We start from the raw sequence: 17,119 nt of genomic DNA, 5'->3' as shown, positions 1-17,119 counted from the left end.
TCCCGTGTTAGCCCCCATATTAAAAATGTTTAAAACAATCTTATGCAGTTTGTTAGAGATTTGTTAGATAAGGTTAGATCAACTATTGTTTGTGTTAGATCTCACACAGAAGAAACAATATTAACAGTTATTTCCTGTCAACCCGTCATCAGCCCCCTTATCAAAAAATTGGTCAAACAGCTATTTTGGAAGCTATTTGTTAGATCCGGTAAGATCAAATGCTTATAATGTTAGATCTCCCATAATTTCTGAGATATTCCACATAAGAATAGAGATATTAGGTAGTACATAAAGATGGGTTAGCCCCCTCCACATGTAATTTGTTGACCAAAGATCATTCAGGCTAATAGATATTCGTTAGATCCAGTAAGATCAAGTGGTTTTAACGCTAGATCTCACATAATTTCAGAGATATTCCACATAAAATTAGAGATATTAAGTGGTACATAAGGATGGGCTAGCCCCCCACATGGCCAAAAAACATTCAGGCTAATAGATATTCGTTAGATCCGGTAAGGTCAAGTGGTTTTAATGGTTGATTATTCATAATTACAGGGATATTAGGGATATTTGGTAGGGATGCACGGATACCCACACTAGCATCTATATCAGAGCGAATACTGAGCATTTCCACCTGTACCAGTGAGGAGTGCCATTGAGAATGTTGAAATTATGTGGGGCATTATCGACAGGTGTGTCCAAGCCCAGTGAAGTCTAAAGCACAGCGTCAAAGGCCAGAGGGAAACTTCAGAGGGCCCCGATGAAAGAGCCAACCGGATGCCAATCTACAGAAGCTGACTCTAGAACCAACAACGTAAAGAGACAGCAGCAGAGAGCCCCCATTGTTGCCTCCAAGCAACCCAGTGTCCCATTTCCTTTGACACATGCTGCCCGGCATCAGAGAGTCAATGCACACCAGACTCCCAGAACTCAGCGTAAACTTAAGCCAGATCAGAATTTCTGCAACAAAGGAGCGCAGATACAAGCCACCAAACAGACCAAGGCCACCACTTCCTCCATGTTCCCTGAGAAGCTGGGGGGACATTATCCTGTTGTTCCCATCCAAGCAGAGGGAATCTATACCAGGGCCCGCCCTTCTGGATACTGGAGCTCAAGTGACCCTTCTCTACAGAGACTTCTATGACAGGCACCTCAAACACCTTGTCACTGCAGAAGTTGGAAGAGCTGGAGATATAGGGCATTGGGACTCAGATCCTTCCCTATGAAGGCTATCTACCGGTCAAACTGACCTTTGATCCCTCCGTGGCTGGGAAAGCTGATACTTTTGACACTCAGGCAGTGGTCTGTCCTCGCCCACCAGGGGCCAGTAAGAGTTCTCTCATCGCAGGGACCAATAATGATCTTGTCAGAAGGCTGTTGACACCTCTTGTTCTGGAGGCGGGCACTTCAACTACAAGTGAGCACCCCATGCTGGGACAAGCCTACAAGTGCCTGGTACAAGAACAGAAGGCCCCAGCTGAAGCAGTGTGAAAGATCTGTCGATTGGACTGGTGTGAGATGGTGTTACAGCCTGGTGAAGTGGCCTATTTATGTGCATCTGTCAAGCTAAATTGGAAGCAACCAGGCCCTTTCATTGTCCTTGAAGCAGACAGAGAGAAGACATGGGAGTGGAGATAATTCCCAGGGTGGTTTCAACCAAAGTGAATATGCCGGCTCGGATGCTGGTGGGACAAGTGAATCTGGCCAACCCAGTCCCACCATCTTATTTGGTGGGGGTAAAGGATGGGATTACTGTCGAGGAGTTCTATGCAACGAATACTCTTCTTTCATCGGAATGTAAAGAAAAAGCCAGGACTCAGCTCCTGAGATACCTGCCACCACTACCTTCTTCTCCTTCCAAGGTGACGGACAACAGGATTCTTAGGCCAGAGGCTCCTGAGTTTGTACCTCAAAGTCCACCTTTTGAAGCGTTGGAAGATCCTCAATCATCCCTGCTGACAGCAGACCCTGAATCTTTACATCCTTCATTGAGGAGGAAGTTGAAGCTGATATGCAGGAAAGGTAAGGTGGCCAGTAGGCAGGAGAACCTTACCTCCTATGCTAATTGGGGGGGGGGGGGGGGGGGTTATGCAGATGTAAATTGTATGGTTTTCTGTGCACACTAACTTGTTTTTTTTTCTCTGCATGTATATCAAAAGCATGTAACAGGTCAAAGACTCTTTACCTTCTTTGGCAGACCAAAGGTTCCTTGATGGGGGGAGTGTGTAGCGGGGGCTGCTCTGTGTCCCCCACCTTCCCACCATACCTGTCGGTGACCACCAGACTGAATAGACACTGACAGAGGCGCTCACCTACTACTCTTCCTTGAGTGATGAGCTCACTCACAGGCATCCACCCACTCTACTTTCTCCTGTGTCCTTTTTGGCAGGGAGAGGGAGCCAATCAAGCAGCAGAGGACCATGGGGGCTTGAAGTCCCATCACAAAACAGCCCCATTGATTTCTACAGGGGGCAGAACTACCAAACTCAGCCTACATTGCAACAAGGGGGGCTAGCTAAAGACTCCAGCTTGTTGGTCTGAGGAGAGATCACCACGAGGCAGGGAGGTGAACGGACATGCAAGGAGAGACTACAGGCACCCGCTGAAGATTCTCCCAAAGACGGATCCAGAGACCATCCAGAGATAGTTAAAGATGGCATCCCACCAGAGAAAGGCCTCTGGTGAAGACTGCAGGCATCTTAAGGCAAGAGGCAATCGAGTCACAAGGTGGCCAGGCGGGCCGATGAAGAACTATCTGCCAAGACATCCTTTTTCTGCCCTGGTCGCACTTGCCCACTTTGCTGATGTACAACTCACTTTTGAACCCTTCAGGCAGACATTATAGTTTGGAAGCGTAAAGAGGACTTTTTACCGCCATATCAAATCCTCTATGCCGACTAATGACTCCCTTTTGTTAGACTCTGGTGATGTATTGTCTTCTATGAGATCCAACTGCTGGTGAAGATATTTACGAGGGCTTCTAAAGGGCTTTCACACCAAGCCGCCCATAGCGTCGGCGGTAAAACACCACTATTTTTGGTGGCGCTTTACCGTCGGATTTGCACCGCATTTTGGCCGCTAGCAGGGGGTTTTTAGGCCCCACCTAGCAGCCTAGAAAGGGTTAAAACCACCCGCAATATGCCGCAATAGTGGCTTTTTGTCAGTGGTATTGCAGCGCTGCCCCATTGATTTCAATGGGGAGCAGCGGTGGAGGAGCGATAAACACATCACTCCTTCGCTGCTCCAAAGAAAAAATTGAGTACCTCCAATAATGGAATTTTAAAGGCAATATAAAGAAAATTTCAAATATATATAGAAAAAGTAAATTATTTATTAACAAAGAAATTATAATAGTTATACAATTTATACAAACAATAATACAATAAAATATACGATTTATACATATAGTAGGCAATAACAGAGCGGCAATTTCCAACTACGAATCAGTAAGGAGACATAAGATGTAACATGAGTCTACAAGGTAGGTAGTTGATTAAATTCCAATTTTTCTTTGTTTCTGTCATAAATTTTTTGCTAATTAGTAATTTTTCTTCACACATTTTGGCCAAAATGTATACTGCTACATATCTTTGGTAAAAATAACCCACATTAGTGTATATTATTTGGTCTTTGTGAAAGTTATAGAGTCTACAAACTATGGTGCCAATCACTGAAAACTGATCACATCTGATCAGGCCTTCAGTACATCAGGTGTATCTCATTTCTTGAGACACTAACAAGTCAGGAAAGTACAAATACCCCCGAAATGACCCCTTTTTACAAAGTAGACATTTCAAGGTATTGAGTAAGTAGCATGGTGAGATTTTTTTAAGTTGTCATTTTTTCCCACAATTCTTTGCAAAATATATTTTTTTTAATTATATTTTTTTTTACAAAATTGTCATATTATCAGGTTATTTCTCACACACAGCATATGCATACAACAAATTACACCCCAAAATACATTCTGCTACTCTTCCCGATTATGGTAACACCACATGTGTGAGACTTTTACACTGCCTGGCCACATACAGAGCACCAACATTGAAGTAGTACCTTCAGACGTTCTACGAGCAAAAATTATGCATCTCATTTCTCAACCACCTATTACACTTTTGAAGGCCCTGGAGTACCAGGACAATGGAATTTCCCATAAAATGACCCCATTTTGGAAAGCAAACACCCCAACGTATAATCTATGAGGCATGATGAGTCTTTTGAACGGTTCATTTTTTTCCAGAAGTTTTTGGAATATGTGGAAAAAAATGAAAACGCATTTTTTTTTACACAAAGTTGTCAAGATATTTCTAACACATAGCATGTATATAGCAAAAATTACACTCCAAAACACATTCTGCTACTCCTCCCGAGTATGGCGAAACCACATGTGTAGGACTTTTACACAGCCTGGTCACATAGAGAGGTCAAGCATTGAAGTAGTATGTTCAGACGTTCTAGGAGCATAAATTACACATCTCATTTCATTCCTACCTATCACACTTTTGAAGGTCCTGGAGCACCAGGACAAAGGAATTACCCACAGAATGACCCCATTTTGGAAAGCAAACACCCCAACATATATTCTATGAGGCATGGGCTGCAAATAGGTACTCGGGTACTCTGATGGGCTGCAGATAGGTACTCTGGTACTCTGATGGCCTGGTGACAGGTACTTGAGTACTCTGATGGCCTGGTGACAGGTACTCGAGTACTCTGATGGCCTGGTGACAGGTACTCGAGTACTCTGATGGCCTGGGGACAGGTACTCGAGTACTCTGATGGCCTGGGGACAGGTATTCGGGTACTCTGATGGCCTGGTGACAGGTACTCGGGTACTCTGATGGCCTGGTGACAGGTACTCGTGTACACTGATGGCCTGGTGACAGGTACTCGGGTACTCTGATGGGCTGGTGACAGGTTCTCTGGTGGCCTGGTGACTGGTATTTGGGTACTCTGAAGGGCGGTGATAGGTACTCAGGTAATCATATGGACTGGAACAGGCACTCAGGTACTCAGATGGGCTGTCACAGGTACTCGGGTATTCAGATGGGCTGTGACAGGTACTCGGGTACTTTGATGGGCTGTGACAGGTACTCGGGTACTCTGATGGACCGTGACAGGTACTCGGGTACTCTGATGTGCCGTGACAGGTACTCGGGTACTCTGATGTGCCGTGGAAAAAAATGAAAACGCATTTTTTTTTTACACAAAGTTGTCAAGATATTTCTAACACATAGCATGTATATAGCAAAAATTACACTCCAAAACACATTCTGCTACTCCTCCCGAGTATGGCGAAACCACATGTGTAGGACTTTTACACAGCCTGGTCACATAGAGAGGTCAAGCATTGAAGTAGTATGTTCAGGCGTTCTAGGAGCATAAATTACACATCTCATTTCATTCCTACCTATCACACTTTTGAAGGTCCTGGAGCACCAGGACAAAGGAATTACCCACAGAATGACCCCATTTTGGAAAGCAAACACCCCAACATATATTCTATGAGGCATGGGCTGCAAATAGGTACTCGGGTACTCTGATGGGCTGCAGATAGGTACTCTGGTACTCTGATGGCCTGGTGACAGGTACTTGAGTACTCTGATGGCCTGGTGACAGGTACTCGAGTACTCTGATGGCCTGGTGACAGGTACTCGAGTACTCTGATGGCCTGGGGACAGGTACTCGGGTACTCTGATGGCCTGGTGACAGGTACTCGGGTACTCTGATGGCCTGGTGACAGGTACTCGGGTACTCTGATGGGCTGGTGACAGGTTCTCTGATGGCCTGGTGACTGGTATTTGGGTACTCTGAAGGGCGGTGATAGGTACTCAGGTAATCATATGGACTGGAACAGGCACTCAGGTACTCAGATGGGCTGTCACAGGTACTCAGTTATTCAGATGGGCTGTGACAGGTACTCGGGTACTTTGATGGGCTGTGACAGGTACTCGGGTACTCTGATGGACCGTGACAGGTACTCGGGTACTCTGATGTGCCGTGACAGGTACTCGGGTACTCTGATGTGCCGTGACAGGTACTCGGGTACTCTGATGTGCCGTGACAGGTACTCGAGTACTCTGATGTGCTGTGACAGGTACTCGAGTACTCTGATGGACTGTGACAGGTACTCGAGTACTCTGATGGACTGTGACAGGTACTCGGGTACTCTGATGGACTATGACAGGTACTCTGATGGACTGTGAGTGACAGGTACTATGAGGGGTGGTGACAGGTCCTCTTTATTGGGTGGGGGGGCAATCAGTGTGATTGGTGTACACTGTAAGCAGTAACGAGATGTTACCGCAATCTCCTCCTCACACACGATCGGTGTGTGAGGAGGAGAACCCGGTAACATCTCGTTACCGCGGTTTGTTTAGATTTTAGTGATTGGCTGTGAAAGGATCACAGCCAGTCACGTGGGTAAACAGCCGGCCAATGGCTGTTTACCAGCGTCGGTCACGATCAGTGTTCACGGGGAACACGCCGCCAATGACGTGCACGCACAGCGCGCTCACGATCGCGCGCATGCGCCGTGCACAGTGGGTGTGACCATCTGTGTTCACCAATGTAAGGAACATTCTTCCGACTGATCACCATTGTAAGGAACATTCTTCTCACTGATCACCAATGTAAGGGACATTCTTCCCATTGATCACCAATGTAAGGAGCATTCTTCTCACTGATCACCAATGTAAGGGACATTATTCCTACTGATCACCAATGTAAGGAACATTCTTCCCACTGATCACCAATGTAAGGAACATTATTTTCACTGATCACCAATGTAACAGACATTCTTTCTCCTGATCACCAATGTAAGGGACATTCTTCCCACTGATCACCAATGTATGGAGTATTCTTCCCACTGATCATCAATGTAAGGAACATTCTGATCACCAATGTAAGGAACATTCTTCTCACTGATCACCAATGTAGGGAACATTCTTCTCACTGATCACCAATGTAGGGAACATTCTTCTCACTGATCACCAATGTAGGGAACATTCTTCTCACTGATCACCAATGTAGGGAACATTCTTCTCACTGATCACCAATGTAGGGAACATTCTTCTCACTGATCAGCAATGTAAGGAACATTCTTCTCACTGATCACCAATGTAAGGAACATTCTTCCCACTGACCACCAATGTAAGGCGCATTCTTCCCAATGATCACCAATGTAAGAAACATTCTTGCCACTGATCACCAGTGTAAGGAACATTCTTCTCTCTTATCACCAACGTAAGGAACATTCTTCCCACTGATCACCAATGTAAGGGACATTCTTCCCACTGATCACCATTGTGTATATATGTCATAACAGTCTGACTATAAACATGGCAGGTGATGTGGGCAATCAGTCTGGATGGATGCAGATGAGTTTTGCATACAGATGGGTTGTGTCTGTCAGTCTACATGAGGTAAGGTGGATAGCCAATGGTTCAGGTGGAAGGTCAATGGTTCAAGTGGATAGCCAGTAGTTCTGGTGTAAGGTCAATAGTTCAGGTAGGGGGTCAATGGTTCAGGTAGGGGGTCAATGGTTCAGGTAGGGGGTCAATGGTTCAGGTAGAGGGTCAATAGTTCAGGTAGAGGGACAATGGCTCAGGTAGAGGGTCAATGGTTCAGGGGGAAGGTCAACGGTTCAAGTAGAGGTTCAATGGTTTCAGTAGAGGATCAGTGGTTCAGGTAGGAGGTGAATGGTTAAGGTGGATAGCCAGTATTCTTGTGGAAGGTCAATGATTAAAGGTAGATGGTCAATGGTTCAGGTAGGGGGTCAATGGTTCAGGTAGGGGGGTCAATGGTTCAGGTAGGGGGTCAATGGTTCAGGTAGATGGCCAAGGGTTCAGGTAGAAGGTCAATGGTTCAGGTAGAAGGTCAATGGTTCAGGTGGATGGCTAGTGGTTCAGGTAAAGGGTCAATAGTTTAGGTAGAGGGTCAATGGTTCAGGTAGAAGGTCAATGGTTTAGGTGGATGGTCAATGGTTTAGGTGAATGGTCAGTGGTTCAGGTAGAGGGCCAATGGTTCAGGTAGAGGCTCAATGGTTCAAGTGGAAGGTCAATGGTTCAAGTAGAGAGTCAATGGTTTCGGTAGGGGTTTCAGTGGTTCAGGTAGGAGGTCAATAGCTCAGGTGGTTCAAGTGTAATAATGTAAATTAAGTAAAATTACAGCATTCTACATAGTAGTACATGGACATAGTTAGCTACTTCAGAGTCTACTCCCTGGTATAGTATAACTTCATAAGATAAGCTGCTGCAACCCTGTAGATTGATGAAATACCTCAAGCAAACAGGTGCATGATCCACACCTGCACAACTGCAATAGTAAAATCCAAATAGATGATCCACAGCCCCATATAATGCTCCTTAAAATCTTCCTTTTATGACTATTCCACAGAAAACCCGGCCTTAACACAAAGAAGTCAATGCGTTTCAGGCACCTAATGCGCCTTAGTCACACTTTTTTGGCAAGTGCGATTAGTACGTACGAATCCGAAATACAAATTTTCATGCATAGGAATTCCGTACGAATTACTAAATTTCCTTTACGAATTTAGGATCCAAGTAGTAGTAGTAGTCAATAAAAAAAGATCCAAGTAGTCAATAAAAAAAGATTTTAAAGAGCATGATACGGTACTCCTGGTACGTCTTGTTCTGATGTGAACTGCATTCACTTTGAAGGCACTGATGGCTGTGCTCCAACCCTCCCCTCCAGACAGACCAACAACCAGTTAAGACATTGGCTTCCCCAACATGGTGGCTGTAGCTCCAAACTGTAGACATTTGCAGACAACTGTATTCATTTATGCCTCTCTGAAGTGCCTCATGTGGATGGTGAATACATGGAATTGCTTCTACAAACATGACCTCCTCTTACCTGGTGGAGTGACAGGCAGCTGGTTCTCCATCATGATGTCTCTGTGTCCCTCCATATGCTCCCACTCTTCCATGGAGAAATAGACTGTGACATCCTGACACCTGATAGGAACCTAACAACACACAATGATACAGTCATCCTCCAGACATAACGCTTCTGATCCCGAATGATGTTCCAGAATTCCCGGCACCGCTCTCCTCTCCTGTCAGAAGATCTGTGATCTTGTTGATGACCTCCAGACTCTTGTTGTTTCTCTCTAGTATCAAGGAATTGAGGTGTGGGATCCATGGAGGTTCTCTGGCTCCTGCTCCAATCTTCTGAGAAATGGGAATGGCTGCTGAATGTCACATGATCACTAGATGTCTTCTTCACCATTGTATATTCCTGTGTAATAAGAGCTCCAGATAGGTTACTATAATAACTAGCACTGGACTTAATTTAAATGAGAGATGAGAACATTTTGGTAAAATTTCACATATTTTTTAAACACATTGGAGTCAATGGGAGAAGACAAAATGAAGATGGACCTGGTGCTTTAAAGCTCAAGTTGAACCTACGCATATATTGTTTCTCCTCCAATGATAATGACATTTTTAAATAAAACCATTCTACTACATTGCGTACCACATTGCAGATCCAGTGATGTCATCACAAGCGCTCTGAGATATTAGATCTCATACATACTGATCAGAATTTATATCTAAGAGACCCTTTTTCCGGGTGGTATACAAATGATGTCTGTGTGAAATTCCCAGAATCCTCCTCACCTCTCCCGTCATCAGGTAGATGAACTCAATAGTAAGTCTCAATATCCTCTCCACCATCTTCTTCCTTTCTTCCTCCATCCTCCGAGGACAGATCTGTGGAATATTCCAGGGGGATGTTTGTCCTAGAAAAGTAAATCAGTTGTAAGAAGAAGCCTTATATCCTTTAGGTATAAAGTCTACAGCCGGGGTCCCAAACCTTATTGAGCCCGGGGGGCCCAGGAAAATTCTTCCAGATCCTTCCATGACCCAACAGAAAGAAAACATTTATCCTCATATAATAAATGTACGGGAAAGTAAGATATGGATGTAAAGATGGGTGGATCCACTCAGTTACTGTAATTTAAAGAAACACAATGATTAAATGTCTATAGAATAAATCATTGGTGTCAGTGTGATAGGGGCCCCTAGGAGTGAATAGCCCCAGAGTCAGCCCTCCCTTTATACCAGGGTCCCCACAGTCCCCTCTCCTTATATCAGGTTCCCCACAGTCCCCTCCCCTTATATCGGGGTCCCCATAGTCCCCCCTTATATCAGGGTCCCCATAGTCCCCCTCCCTTATATCAGGGTCCCCACAGTCCCCTCCCCTTATTTCAGGGTCCCCATAGTCCCCCTTATATCAGGGTCCCCACAGTCCCCTTCTATCAGGGTCCCCATAGTCCCCTTCCCTTATATCAGGGTCCCCACAGTCCCCTTCTATCAGGATCTCCATAGTCCCCCTCCCATTATATCAGGGTCCCCATAATCTCCCCTTATATCAGGGTCACCACAGTCCCCTCCCCTTATATCAGGGTCCCCATAGTCCCCTTCTATCAGGGTCCCCATATTCCCCCTCCCTTATATTAGGGTCCCCATAGTCCCCTTCTATCAGAATCCCCATAGCCCCCTCCCCTTATATCAGGGTCCCCATATTCCCCTTCTATCAGGGTCCCCATAGCCACCTCCCCTTATATCAGGGTACCCATAGTCCTCCCCTTATATCAGGGTCCCCTCCCCTTATATCAGGGTCCCCATAGCCCCCCCCTTATATCAGGGTCCCCACATTCCCCTTCTATCAGGGTCCCCTAAGGGAAGAGACTGTGGGGACCCTGATATAATGGGAGGGGGACTATGGAGATCCTGATAGAATGGGGACTGTGGGGACCCCGATATCCCCCCAGTATCCCCATAGTTCCCTCTCCCCTTATAACAGGGTCCCCTTCTATAAGTATCCCCATAGTCCCCCTCTCCGTATATCAGGGTCCCCACAGTCCCCCCTTATATCAGGGTCTCCACAGTCTTCCTCTCCTTATATCAGGGTCCCCACAGTCCCCCCCTTATAACAGGGTCTCCACAGTCCCCCTCCCCTTATATCAGGGTCCTCTTCTATCAGGATCCCCATTGTCCCCCTCCCCTTATTTCAGGGTCCCTACAGTCCCTCTCCCCTTATATCAGGGTTCCCACAGTCCTCCCCTAATATCAGGGTCCCCACAGTCCCTCTTCCCTTATACCAGGGTCCCCACAGTCCCCACTTATATCAGGATCCTTTACAGACCCCCTCCCCGGGGTGAATTTAAGAATTTCCGAACACCGAGTTCACACTATGTGCATATATGATCATGCATTGGTACATTATCCATGATGACTGTATATTTCATTTCTAATTGTAATATATTTCTCTAATTAAAGATACAGATACTCCTGAAGAAGCAATAATCCTAAATCGCGAAACAATTTTAAAAAATCTTCAAGGACCTATGAACACCCTATTAGCGTATGTAATACCCTAGTGAAGGTTTTTCTGACGTGTTCATTAATACAAGCAAAGGAAGTACATCCATTTTATGGATTGATCAATAGGTCCCTTTTTGTATTTTCTAATTCATTTGTTTTATTCAATGTGCATTGTATATGTAGTTAATATGCGAGAACTATTATAAATGTTATTATAATATTTTATATGTGCCGTTAAAGTCCATTTTTCTCTATCCTTCAATTTACCCCTCCCCCTTATATCAGGGGCCCCACAGCCCCCCCCCTTTTTATATCAGGGTCTCGATAGTGCCCCTCCCCTTATATCAGTGTCCCCACAGTCCCCCCTTATATCAGGGTCTCCACAGTCCCCCTCTCCTTATATCAGGGTCCCCACAGTCCCCCTCCCCTTATATCAGGGTCCCCCCTCTTATATCATGGTCCCCACAGTCCCCCCTTATATCAGGGTCTCCACAGTCACCCTCTCCTTATATCAGGGTCCCCACAGTCCCCCTCCCCTTATATCAGGGTCCCCCCTCTTATATCAGGGTCCCCACAGTCCCCCCTTATATCAGGGTCCCCACAGTCCCCCCTTACATCAGGATCCCCACAGCCCCCTTATATCAGGGTCCCTACAGTCCCCTCCTTATATCTGAATCCCCACAGCCCCTCCTTATATCAGGGTCCCCACAGTCCTCCCTTATATCAGGTTCTCCACAGTCCCCCTTATATCAGGGTCCCCACAGTCCCCCTCACCTTATATCAGGGTCCCCGCAGCCCCCCTTATATCAGGGTCCCCACAGTCCTCCTCCCCTTATATAAGGGTCCACACAGTCCCCCCTTTTATCAGAGTCCCCACAGTCCTCCCTTATATCAGGGTCCCCATAGTCTCCACCTTATATCAGGTTCTTATAGTCCCCCTTTTATCAGGTACTCCACAGCCCCCCCTTATATCAGGGTCCCCACAGTCCCCCCTTATATCAAAGTTCCCACAGCCTCCCTCCTCCTATACCAGGGTCCTCGAAGTCCCCCCTATATCATGGTCCCCACATTCCCGTCCTATTATCAGGGTCCCCATAGTCCCCCTCCTCTTATATCAGGGTCCCCACAGTCCCCCTCCTCTTATATCAGTGTTCTCACAGTCCCCCCTCTTATATCAGGGTTCCCACAGTCCCCCCTGGTATCAGGGCCCCCATAGTGCCTCTCCTCTTATATCAGAGTCCCCATAGTCACCCTCCTCTTATATCAGGGTCCCCACAGCCCCCCCCTTATATCAGGGTCCCCACAGTCCTTCTCCTCTTATATCAGGGTCCCCACAGTCCCCCCTTATATCAGGGTCCCCACAATCCCCCTCTCTTATATCAGGGTTCCCACAGTGCCCCCCTCTTATATGAGGGTCCCCACAGCCCCCTTTATATCAAGGTCCCTACAGTCCCCTCCCTAATATCAGGGTTTGGGTATACATAACTAACCAATAACAATGGCAGTACTGGTGGGGGGGGATCCTGGTGTTGCAGAATGAACACCCTGGACATCCCCCAGATTCTTTACAAACTGTCCCCTGTCAGTGTGGTGGGCTGTCACTATGATTGGAGAGGAATGGGCGGGCCCGACCTGTAGGAAGTACACGCCTCTCCTTCCAGAAGTAAACACATCCCCGTGTTACCATAGTAACAACAATCAGCACACTCCTGAAACAGCAGTGGCCATTTTCTTGTAGCCATCAGTGTTTATAAAGAGGTGGCCATTTTCTCTTCCATGAATTGTGTGATGATAATCCATGGTGTGATAATTGTCTCTCCTCCTCCTATACCTCATTAGTACATACAGCCATGTGTCAGTGAGATTGTCATAATTTGTACATCAATATTCTCCTCCTTGGTGTGAGCAATAAAATTAAAAAAAATCTTTAAAAAAAGTGTAAAGAAAAAAAATAAAATAAAATAAATGAAATAAAAAAAATGTTTCTCCCCTTGCCGACTATATACAGTATATATACGGAGGCTCCCCTGTAAAGGATCTGTACATGATTCTGTGCTTCCGGGTTTGGGGAATGCACATGCGCTGCTGCCGGCAACCTGCTGCGGCTGTGATTGGATACAGCGGGAGCCAATCAGCAGGTCCTATGGACCCGACAATTGTCCCCGTGCCCAACAATCGAGAGAGACATAATGTTGGTCTTCCGATGTAAACAAGGCCGATCGCTGTTCTGTGACAAGGGAAGGTTGTAATCCTGTGTCTCTGCTAAGCAGGAACACAGATCTCTGTCTTCCCACAGTAGAAGCCCCATGGGACACACATGGGACACACAGCAGGGCATACAGCGGGGCATGGGCCACACATCGGGACACTGAGCACACCGCAGGGCACACAGCGGGACATGGGGCACACAGCGGGACACTGCGCACACCACAGGGCACACATCGGGACATGGGGCACACAGCAGGGCACCCAGCAGGGCATGGGGCATACAGAGGGACACTGGGTACACAGCGGGGCATGGGGCACACAGCAGGGAATGAGGCATACAGGAGGGCACACAGCAGGGCACATCATGGGGCACATATCAGGACATGGGGCACACAGCAGGGAACAGGGCACACAGGGGCACTGGGCACACATCAAGACATGGGGCACACAGTAGGGCACATCATGGGGCACACAACAGGGCACACAGCGGGCATGGGGCACACGACAGGGGGCACACCATGGGGCATACATCAGGACACAGGGCACACAGCAAGACACGGGACACACAGCAGGGCATACAGCCAGGACCGTTTTTAAGGCAGGGCAAAAGGGGCAGCTACCCTGGGTCCTGCCATTGTTGTGGGGCCCAAAGTAGCTGCCTCATACTTGCCAACTGTCCCAGTTTAAATTCCCTTATCCCTTCAAGTTTTAGTCCTGTGCTGTGTCCCGATATCTCAGTGTAAACTTCTGCTGCCACTTCTGCCATGTACAGATGACTCACCTGCAGAACTTGTGTTTACATGTAAACAACCTGCATTGATATGTAAATAGTTGTGGACCATGGCATTGATATGTAAATAGAGGTGGTATTCATATGTATATCATGTCCCCCTGAGGTCACATCCACCATCACTTCTGCTGAATGCTGCCCACTGGAGAGGTAAAGGAGCATACTTGAAAGTCCTGCCTACAACTGGGGTCATTAAGCCTAACATCAGCCTGTTCTGCAAAAGTAAGCAAATTGGAGGTGGAACCCTGCTTCAAAATAACATGGTGCCACAGCACCCTGAATTTTGGTGCATGTGAATACGCAGGCAGGCAGTAAGAAGATAATGTGCTGTAACCTTTAGAAACCAATCAGTGAGCAGTAATGCTGTGCACTAACCTCTTGCAACCAGTTGCTGAGCAGTAATAATGTGCAGTAACCTCTAACAACCAATTAGTGAGTAGTAAAGATGTTCAGTAACCTCTAGCAATCAATCAGTGAGCAGTATTGATGTACAGTAATCTCTAGAAACCAATCAACAAGCAGAAGTCATGTGCTGTAACCTCTGGAAAATAACAATGAGCCATAATGTGTGCTGTAACCTCTAGCAGTTAGTCAGTGAGTGGTAATGATACACTGTAACCTCTGGCAACCAATCGCAATTGCTGCCTGATCTGATTCAGTAAACTGATTTTTAGTCTAGCTGCTATTTATTGTATGTCTCAAAGCATGTGGAGAGGGAAATTGCGTGGAAGAGGGGGCCCAAGAAAATGTGTGTTTGCCCAGGGTCCAAACAGTATTAAAGGCGGCCCTGCATACAGAAGGGCACATCATGGGGCAGACAGCAAGGCAAGAGGCACACAGAGAGGCATGGGGCACACATCAGGACATGGGGCACACAGCAGGGCAGGGAAGCTGCTGTCATTACCTCTCCTGCTCCCCCTGGCCCCTCCTCTCTTCTAGACTGTCTGAATTGATGACAGATCTGGTTCCCGCAAAGCAGCGGTAATTTTACCTCTCGTGCCACGCTCCTCCCTGCCACTCATCCCCTCCCCTGGGGTGGACGGGAGGCAAGGAGGGGCCGGGGAGGAGGGGCGTGCGCAGCATGGGGCACCAGCATGGGGTGTGTCTCCAGATCTCCCGGCTCTGTCCCACCCCCTCCCCTGGCCACAGACAGAAGATGGAGCAGCTTGAGCGGCCCCCGCGGTCGTTTTCCATTCGGCCGCTCGGGTTGTTCTGTCTGTGGCTGAGTGACAGTCCCAGCCGGGAGATCACCCGGTGCTCGCGGGTGTCCGGGAGCCTGCAGTCAAATGCGGGAGACTTGAGAAGTCTGCAATTCACACTAGTGGAAACCGAACCTTAGTGTCCGATTTGTCCGCCGCAATATCGGAGTCCCACTATAAGTCACTGACTGCCGCCATTACTAGTAAAATAAATAAGTAAAAATTACAGTACTCCATGCCATAGGTTATAGACGGGATAACTTTGCCCAAACCAATCAATATTCGTCTATTGGGAGGACATTTCATTTTTTTTTCCATTTTTTTATTGGATTTGTTTAAGGGCTGGTTCACACCACATGCAGTCCAGTGCGTTTTGTTTTCTCTGCATCAGAAACGCATGGATAGTAGGTCATATGGTTTCCAATGGTATGTATAAAAGAAATAATTGCTGAATGTCTGAGAATCATCAGCACCAAATCCCTTGATTGAAAATGACAAAGAAGCAGGAAATTGCATTTTAAATCGGTGTTCCAGCCGCAAACATTTTTTTTAAAGTCAGCAGCTACAAGCACTGTACTAACACTGCAAATCTTCCGAAGGTCAAGCGGTTAAAGCACCTCTTACCCCTGAACACACCCACCAATGAAAAGTGCAGTGTAGGGCGATCATGTAAACATCATCTGCACCCCACATGTGAGGGAAAAATGTGTGTTGCACTTGCAGCTAGACATGTGAAATTCGTTTCGTTACCATAAATTTTTTTCAGCAAAATTCGGCATAATCGTTAATTCGGAAACATCCAAATTAATGAAAAAACGTTTCAAGAATTTTTTCCAAAAACGAATTTTCGAAAAGAAGAAAAATTCGAAAGAATGAAAATCCAAAATTTGAAAATCCGAAAGAAAGAAGATCTGAAAATTAGAAAGATGAAAATTCGATAATTAGAAAGAATAAAAATTTGAAAATAAGAATAAAAACCCGAAAATAAGAATGAAAATCCGAAAATTCAAAAGAACAAAAATCCAAAAATTCGAAAGAAGGAAAATTCGAAAATCCGAAAGAACAAAAAATATTTGGATAATTTCTATTATAATTAAATGAGGATATTAACCATTATTATTGTTGTATTATTATTATTATTATTATTTATTAATAATAATAATAATAATAATAATAATAATAATAATAGTTATAAATGATTAAACTATAGGTCTTGAATTTCCTTTCAAATTTATCTGTTAGTGACCGTAAGAAATGATTAACCATTATTATAGTTGTCTTTAATTATTATTATTATTATTATTATTATTATTAATAATAATAATAATAATAATAATAAATAATAATAATAATAACAACTATAATAAGAGTTAAACTAATAAATTATAGGTATTGCAATTTCTTTCAAATTTGTCTGTTAGTGAACATAACGATATTAACCATTATTATAGTTTTTTAGAATTATTATTATTTGTATTATTATTATTATTATTATTATTATTATTATTAATATAATTAATTATTAATAATAAATAATAAAAACTATAATAATAGTTATAAACGAATAA

Source organism: Lithobates pipiens, unplaced genomic scaffold (assembly GCF_037356315.1).
Source record: "Lithobates pipiens isolate NorthernLeopardFrog02 unplaced genomic scaffold, aLitPip1_a1.2 Scaffold_8, whole genome shotgun sequence".
Taxonomy (NCBI): Eukaryota; Metazoa; Chordata; class Amphibia; order Anura; family Ranidae; genus Lithobates; species Lithobates pipiens.
The sequence above is the reverse complement of the archived record's forward strand: the minus strand, read 5'-3'. Positions refer to the sequence as shown.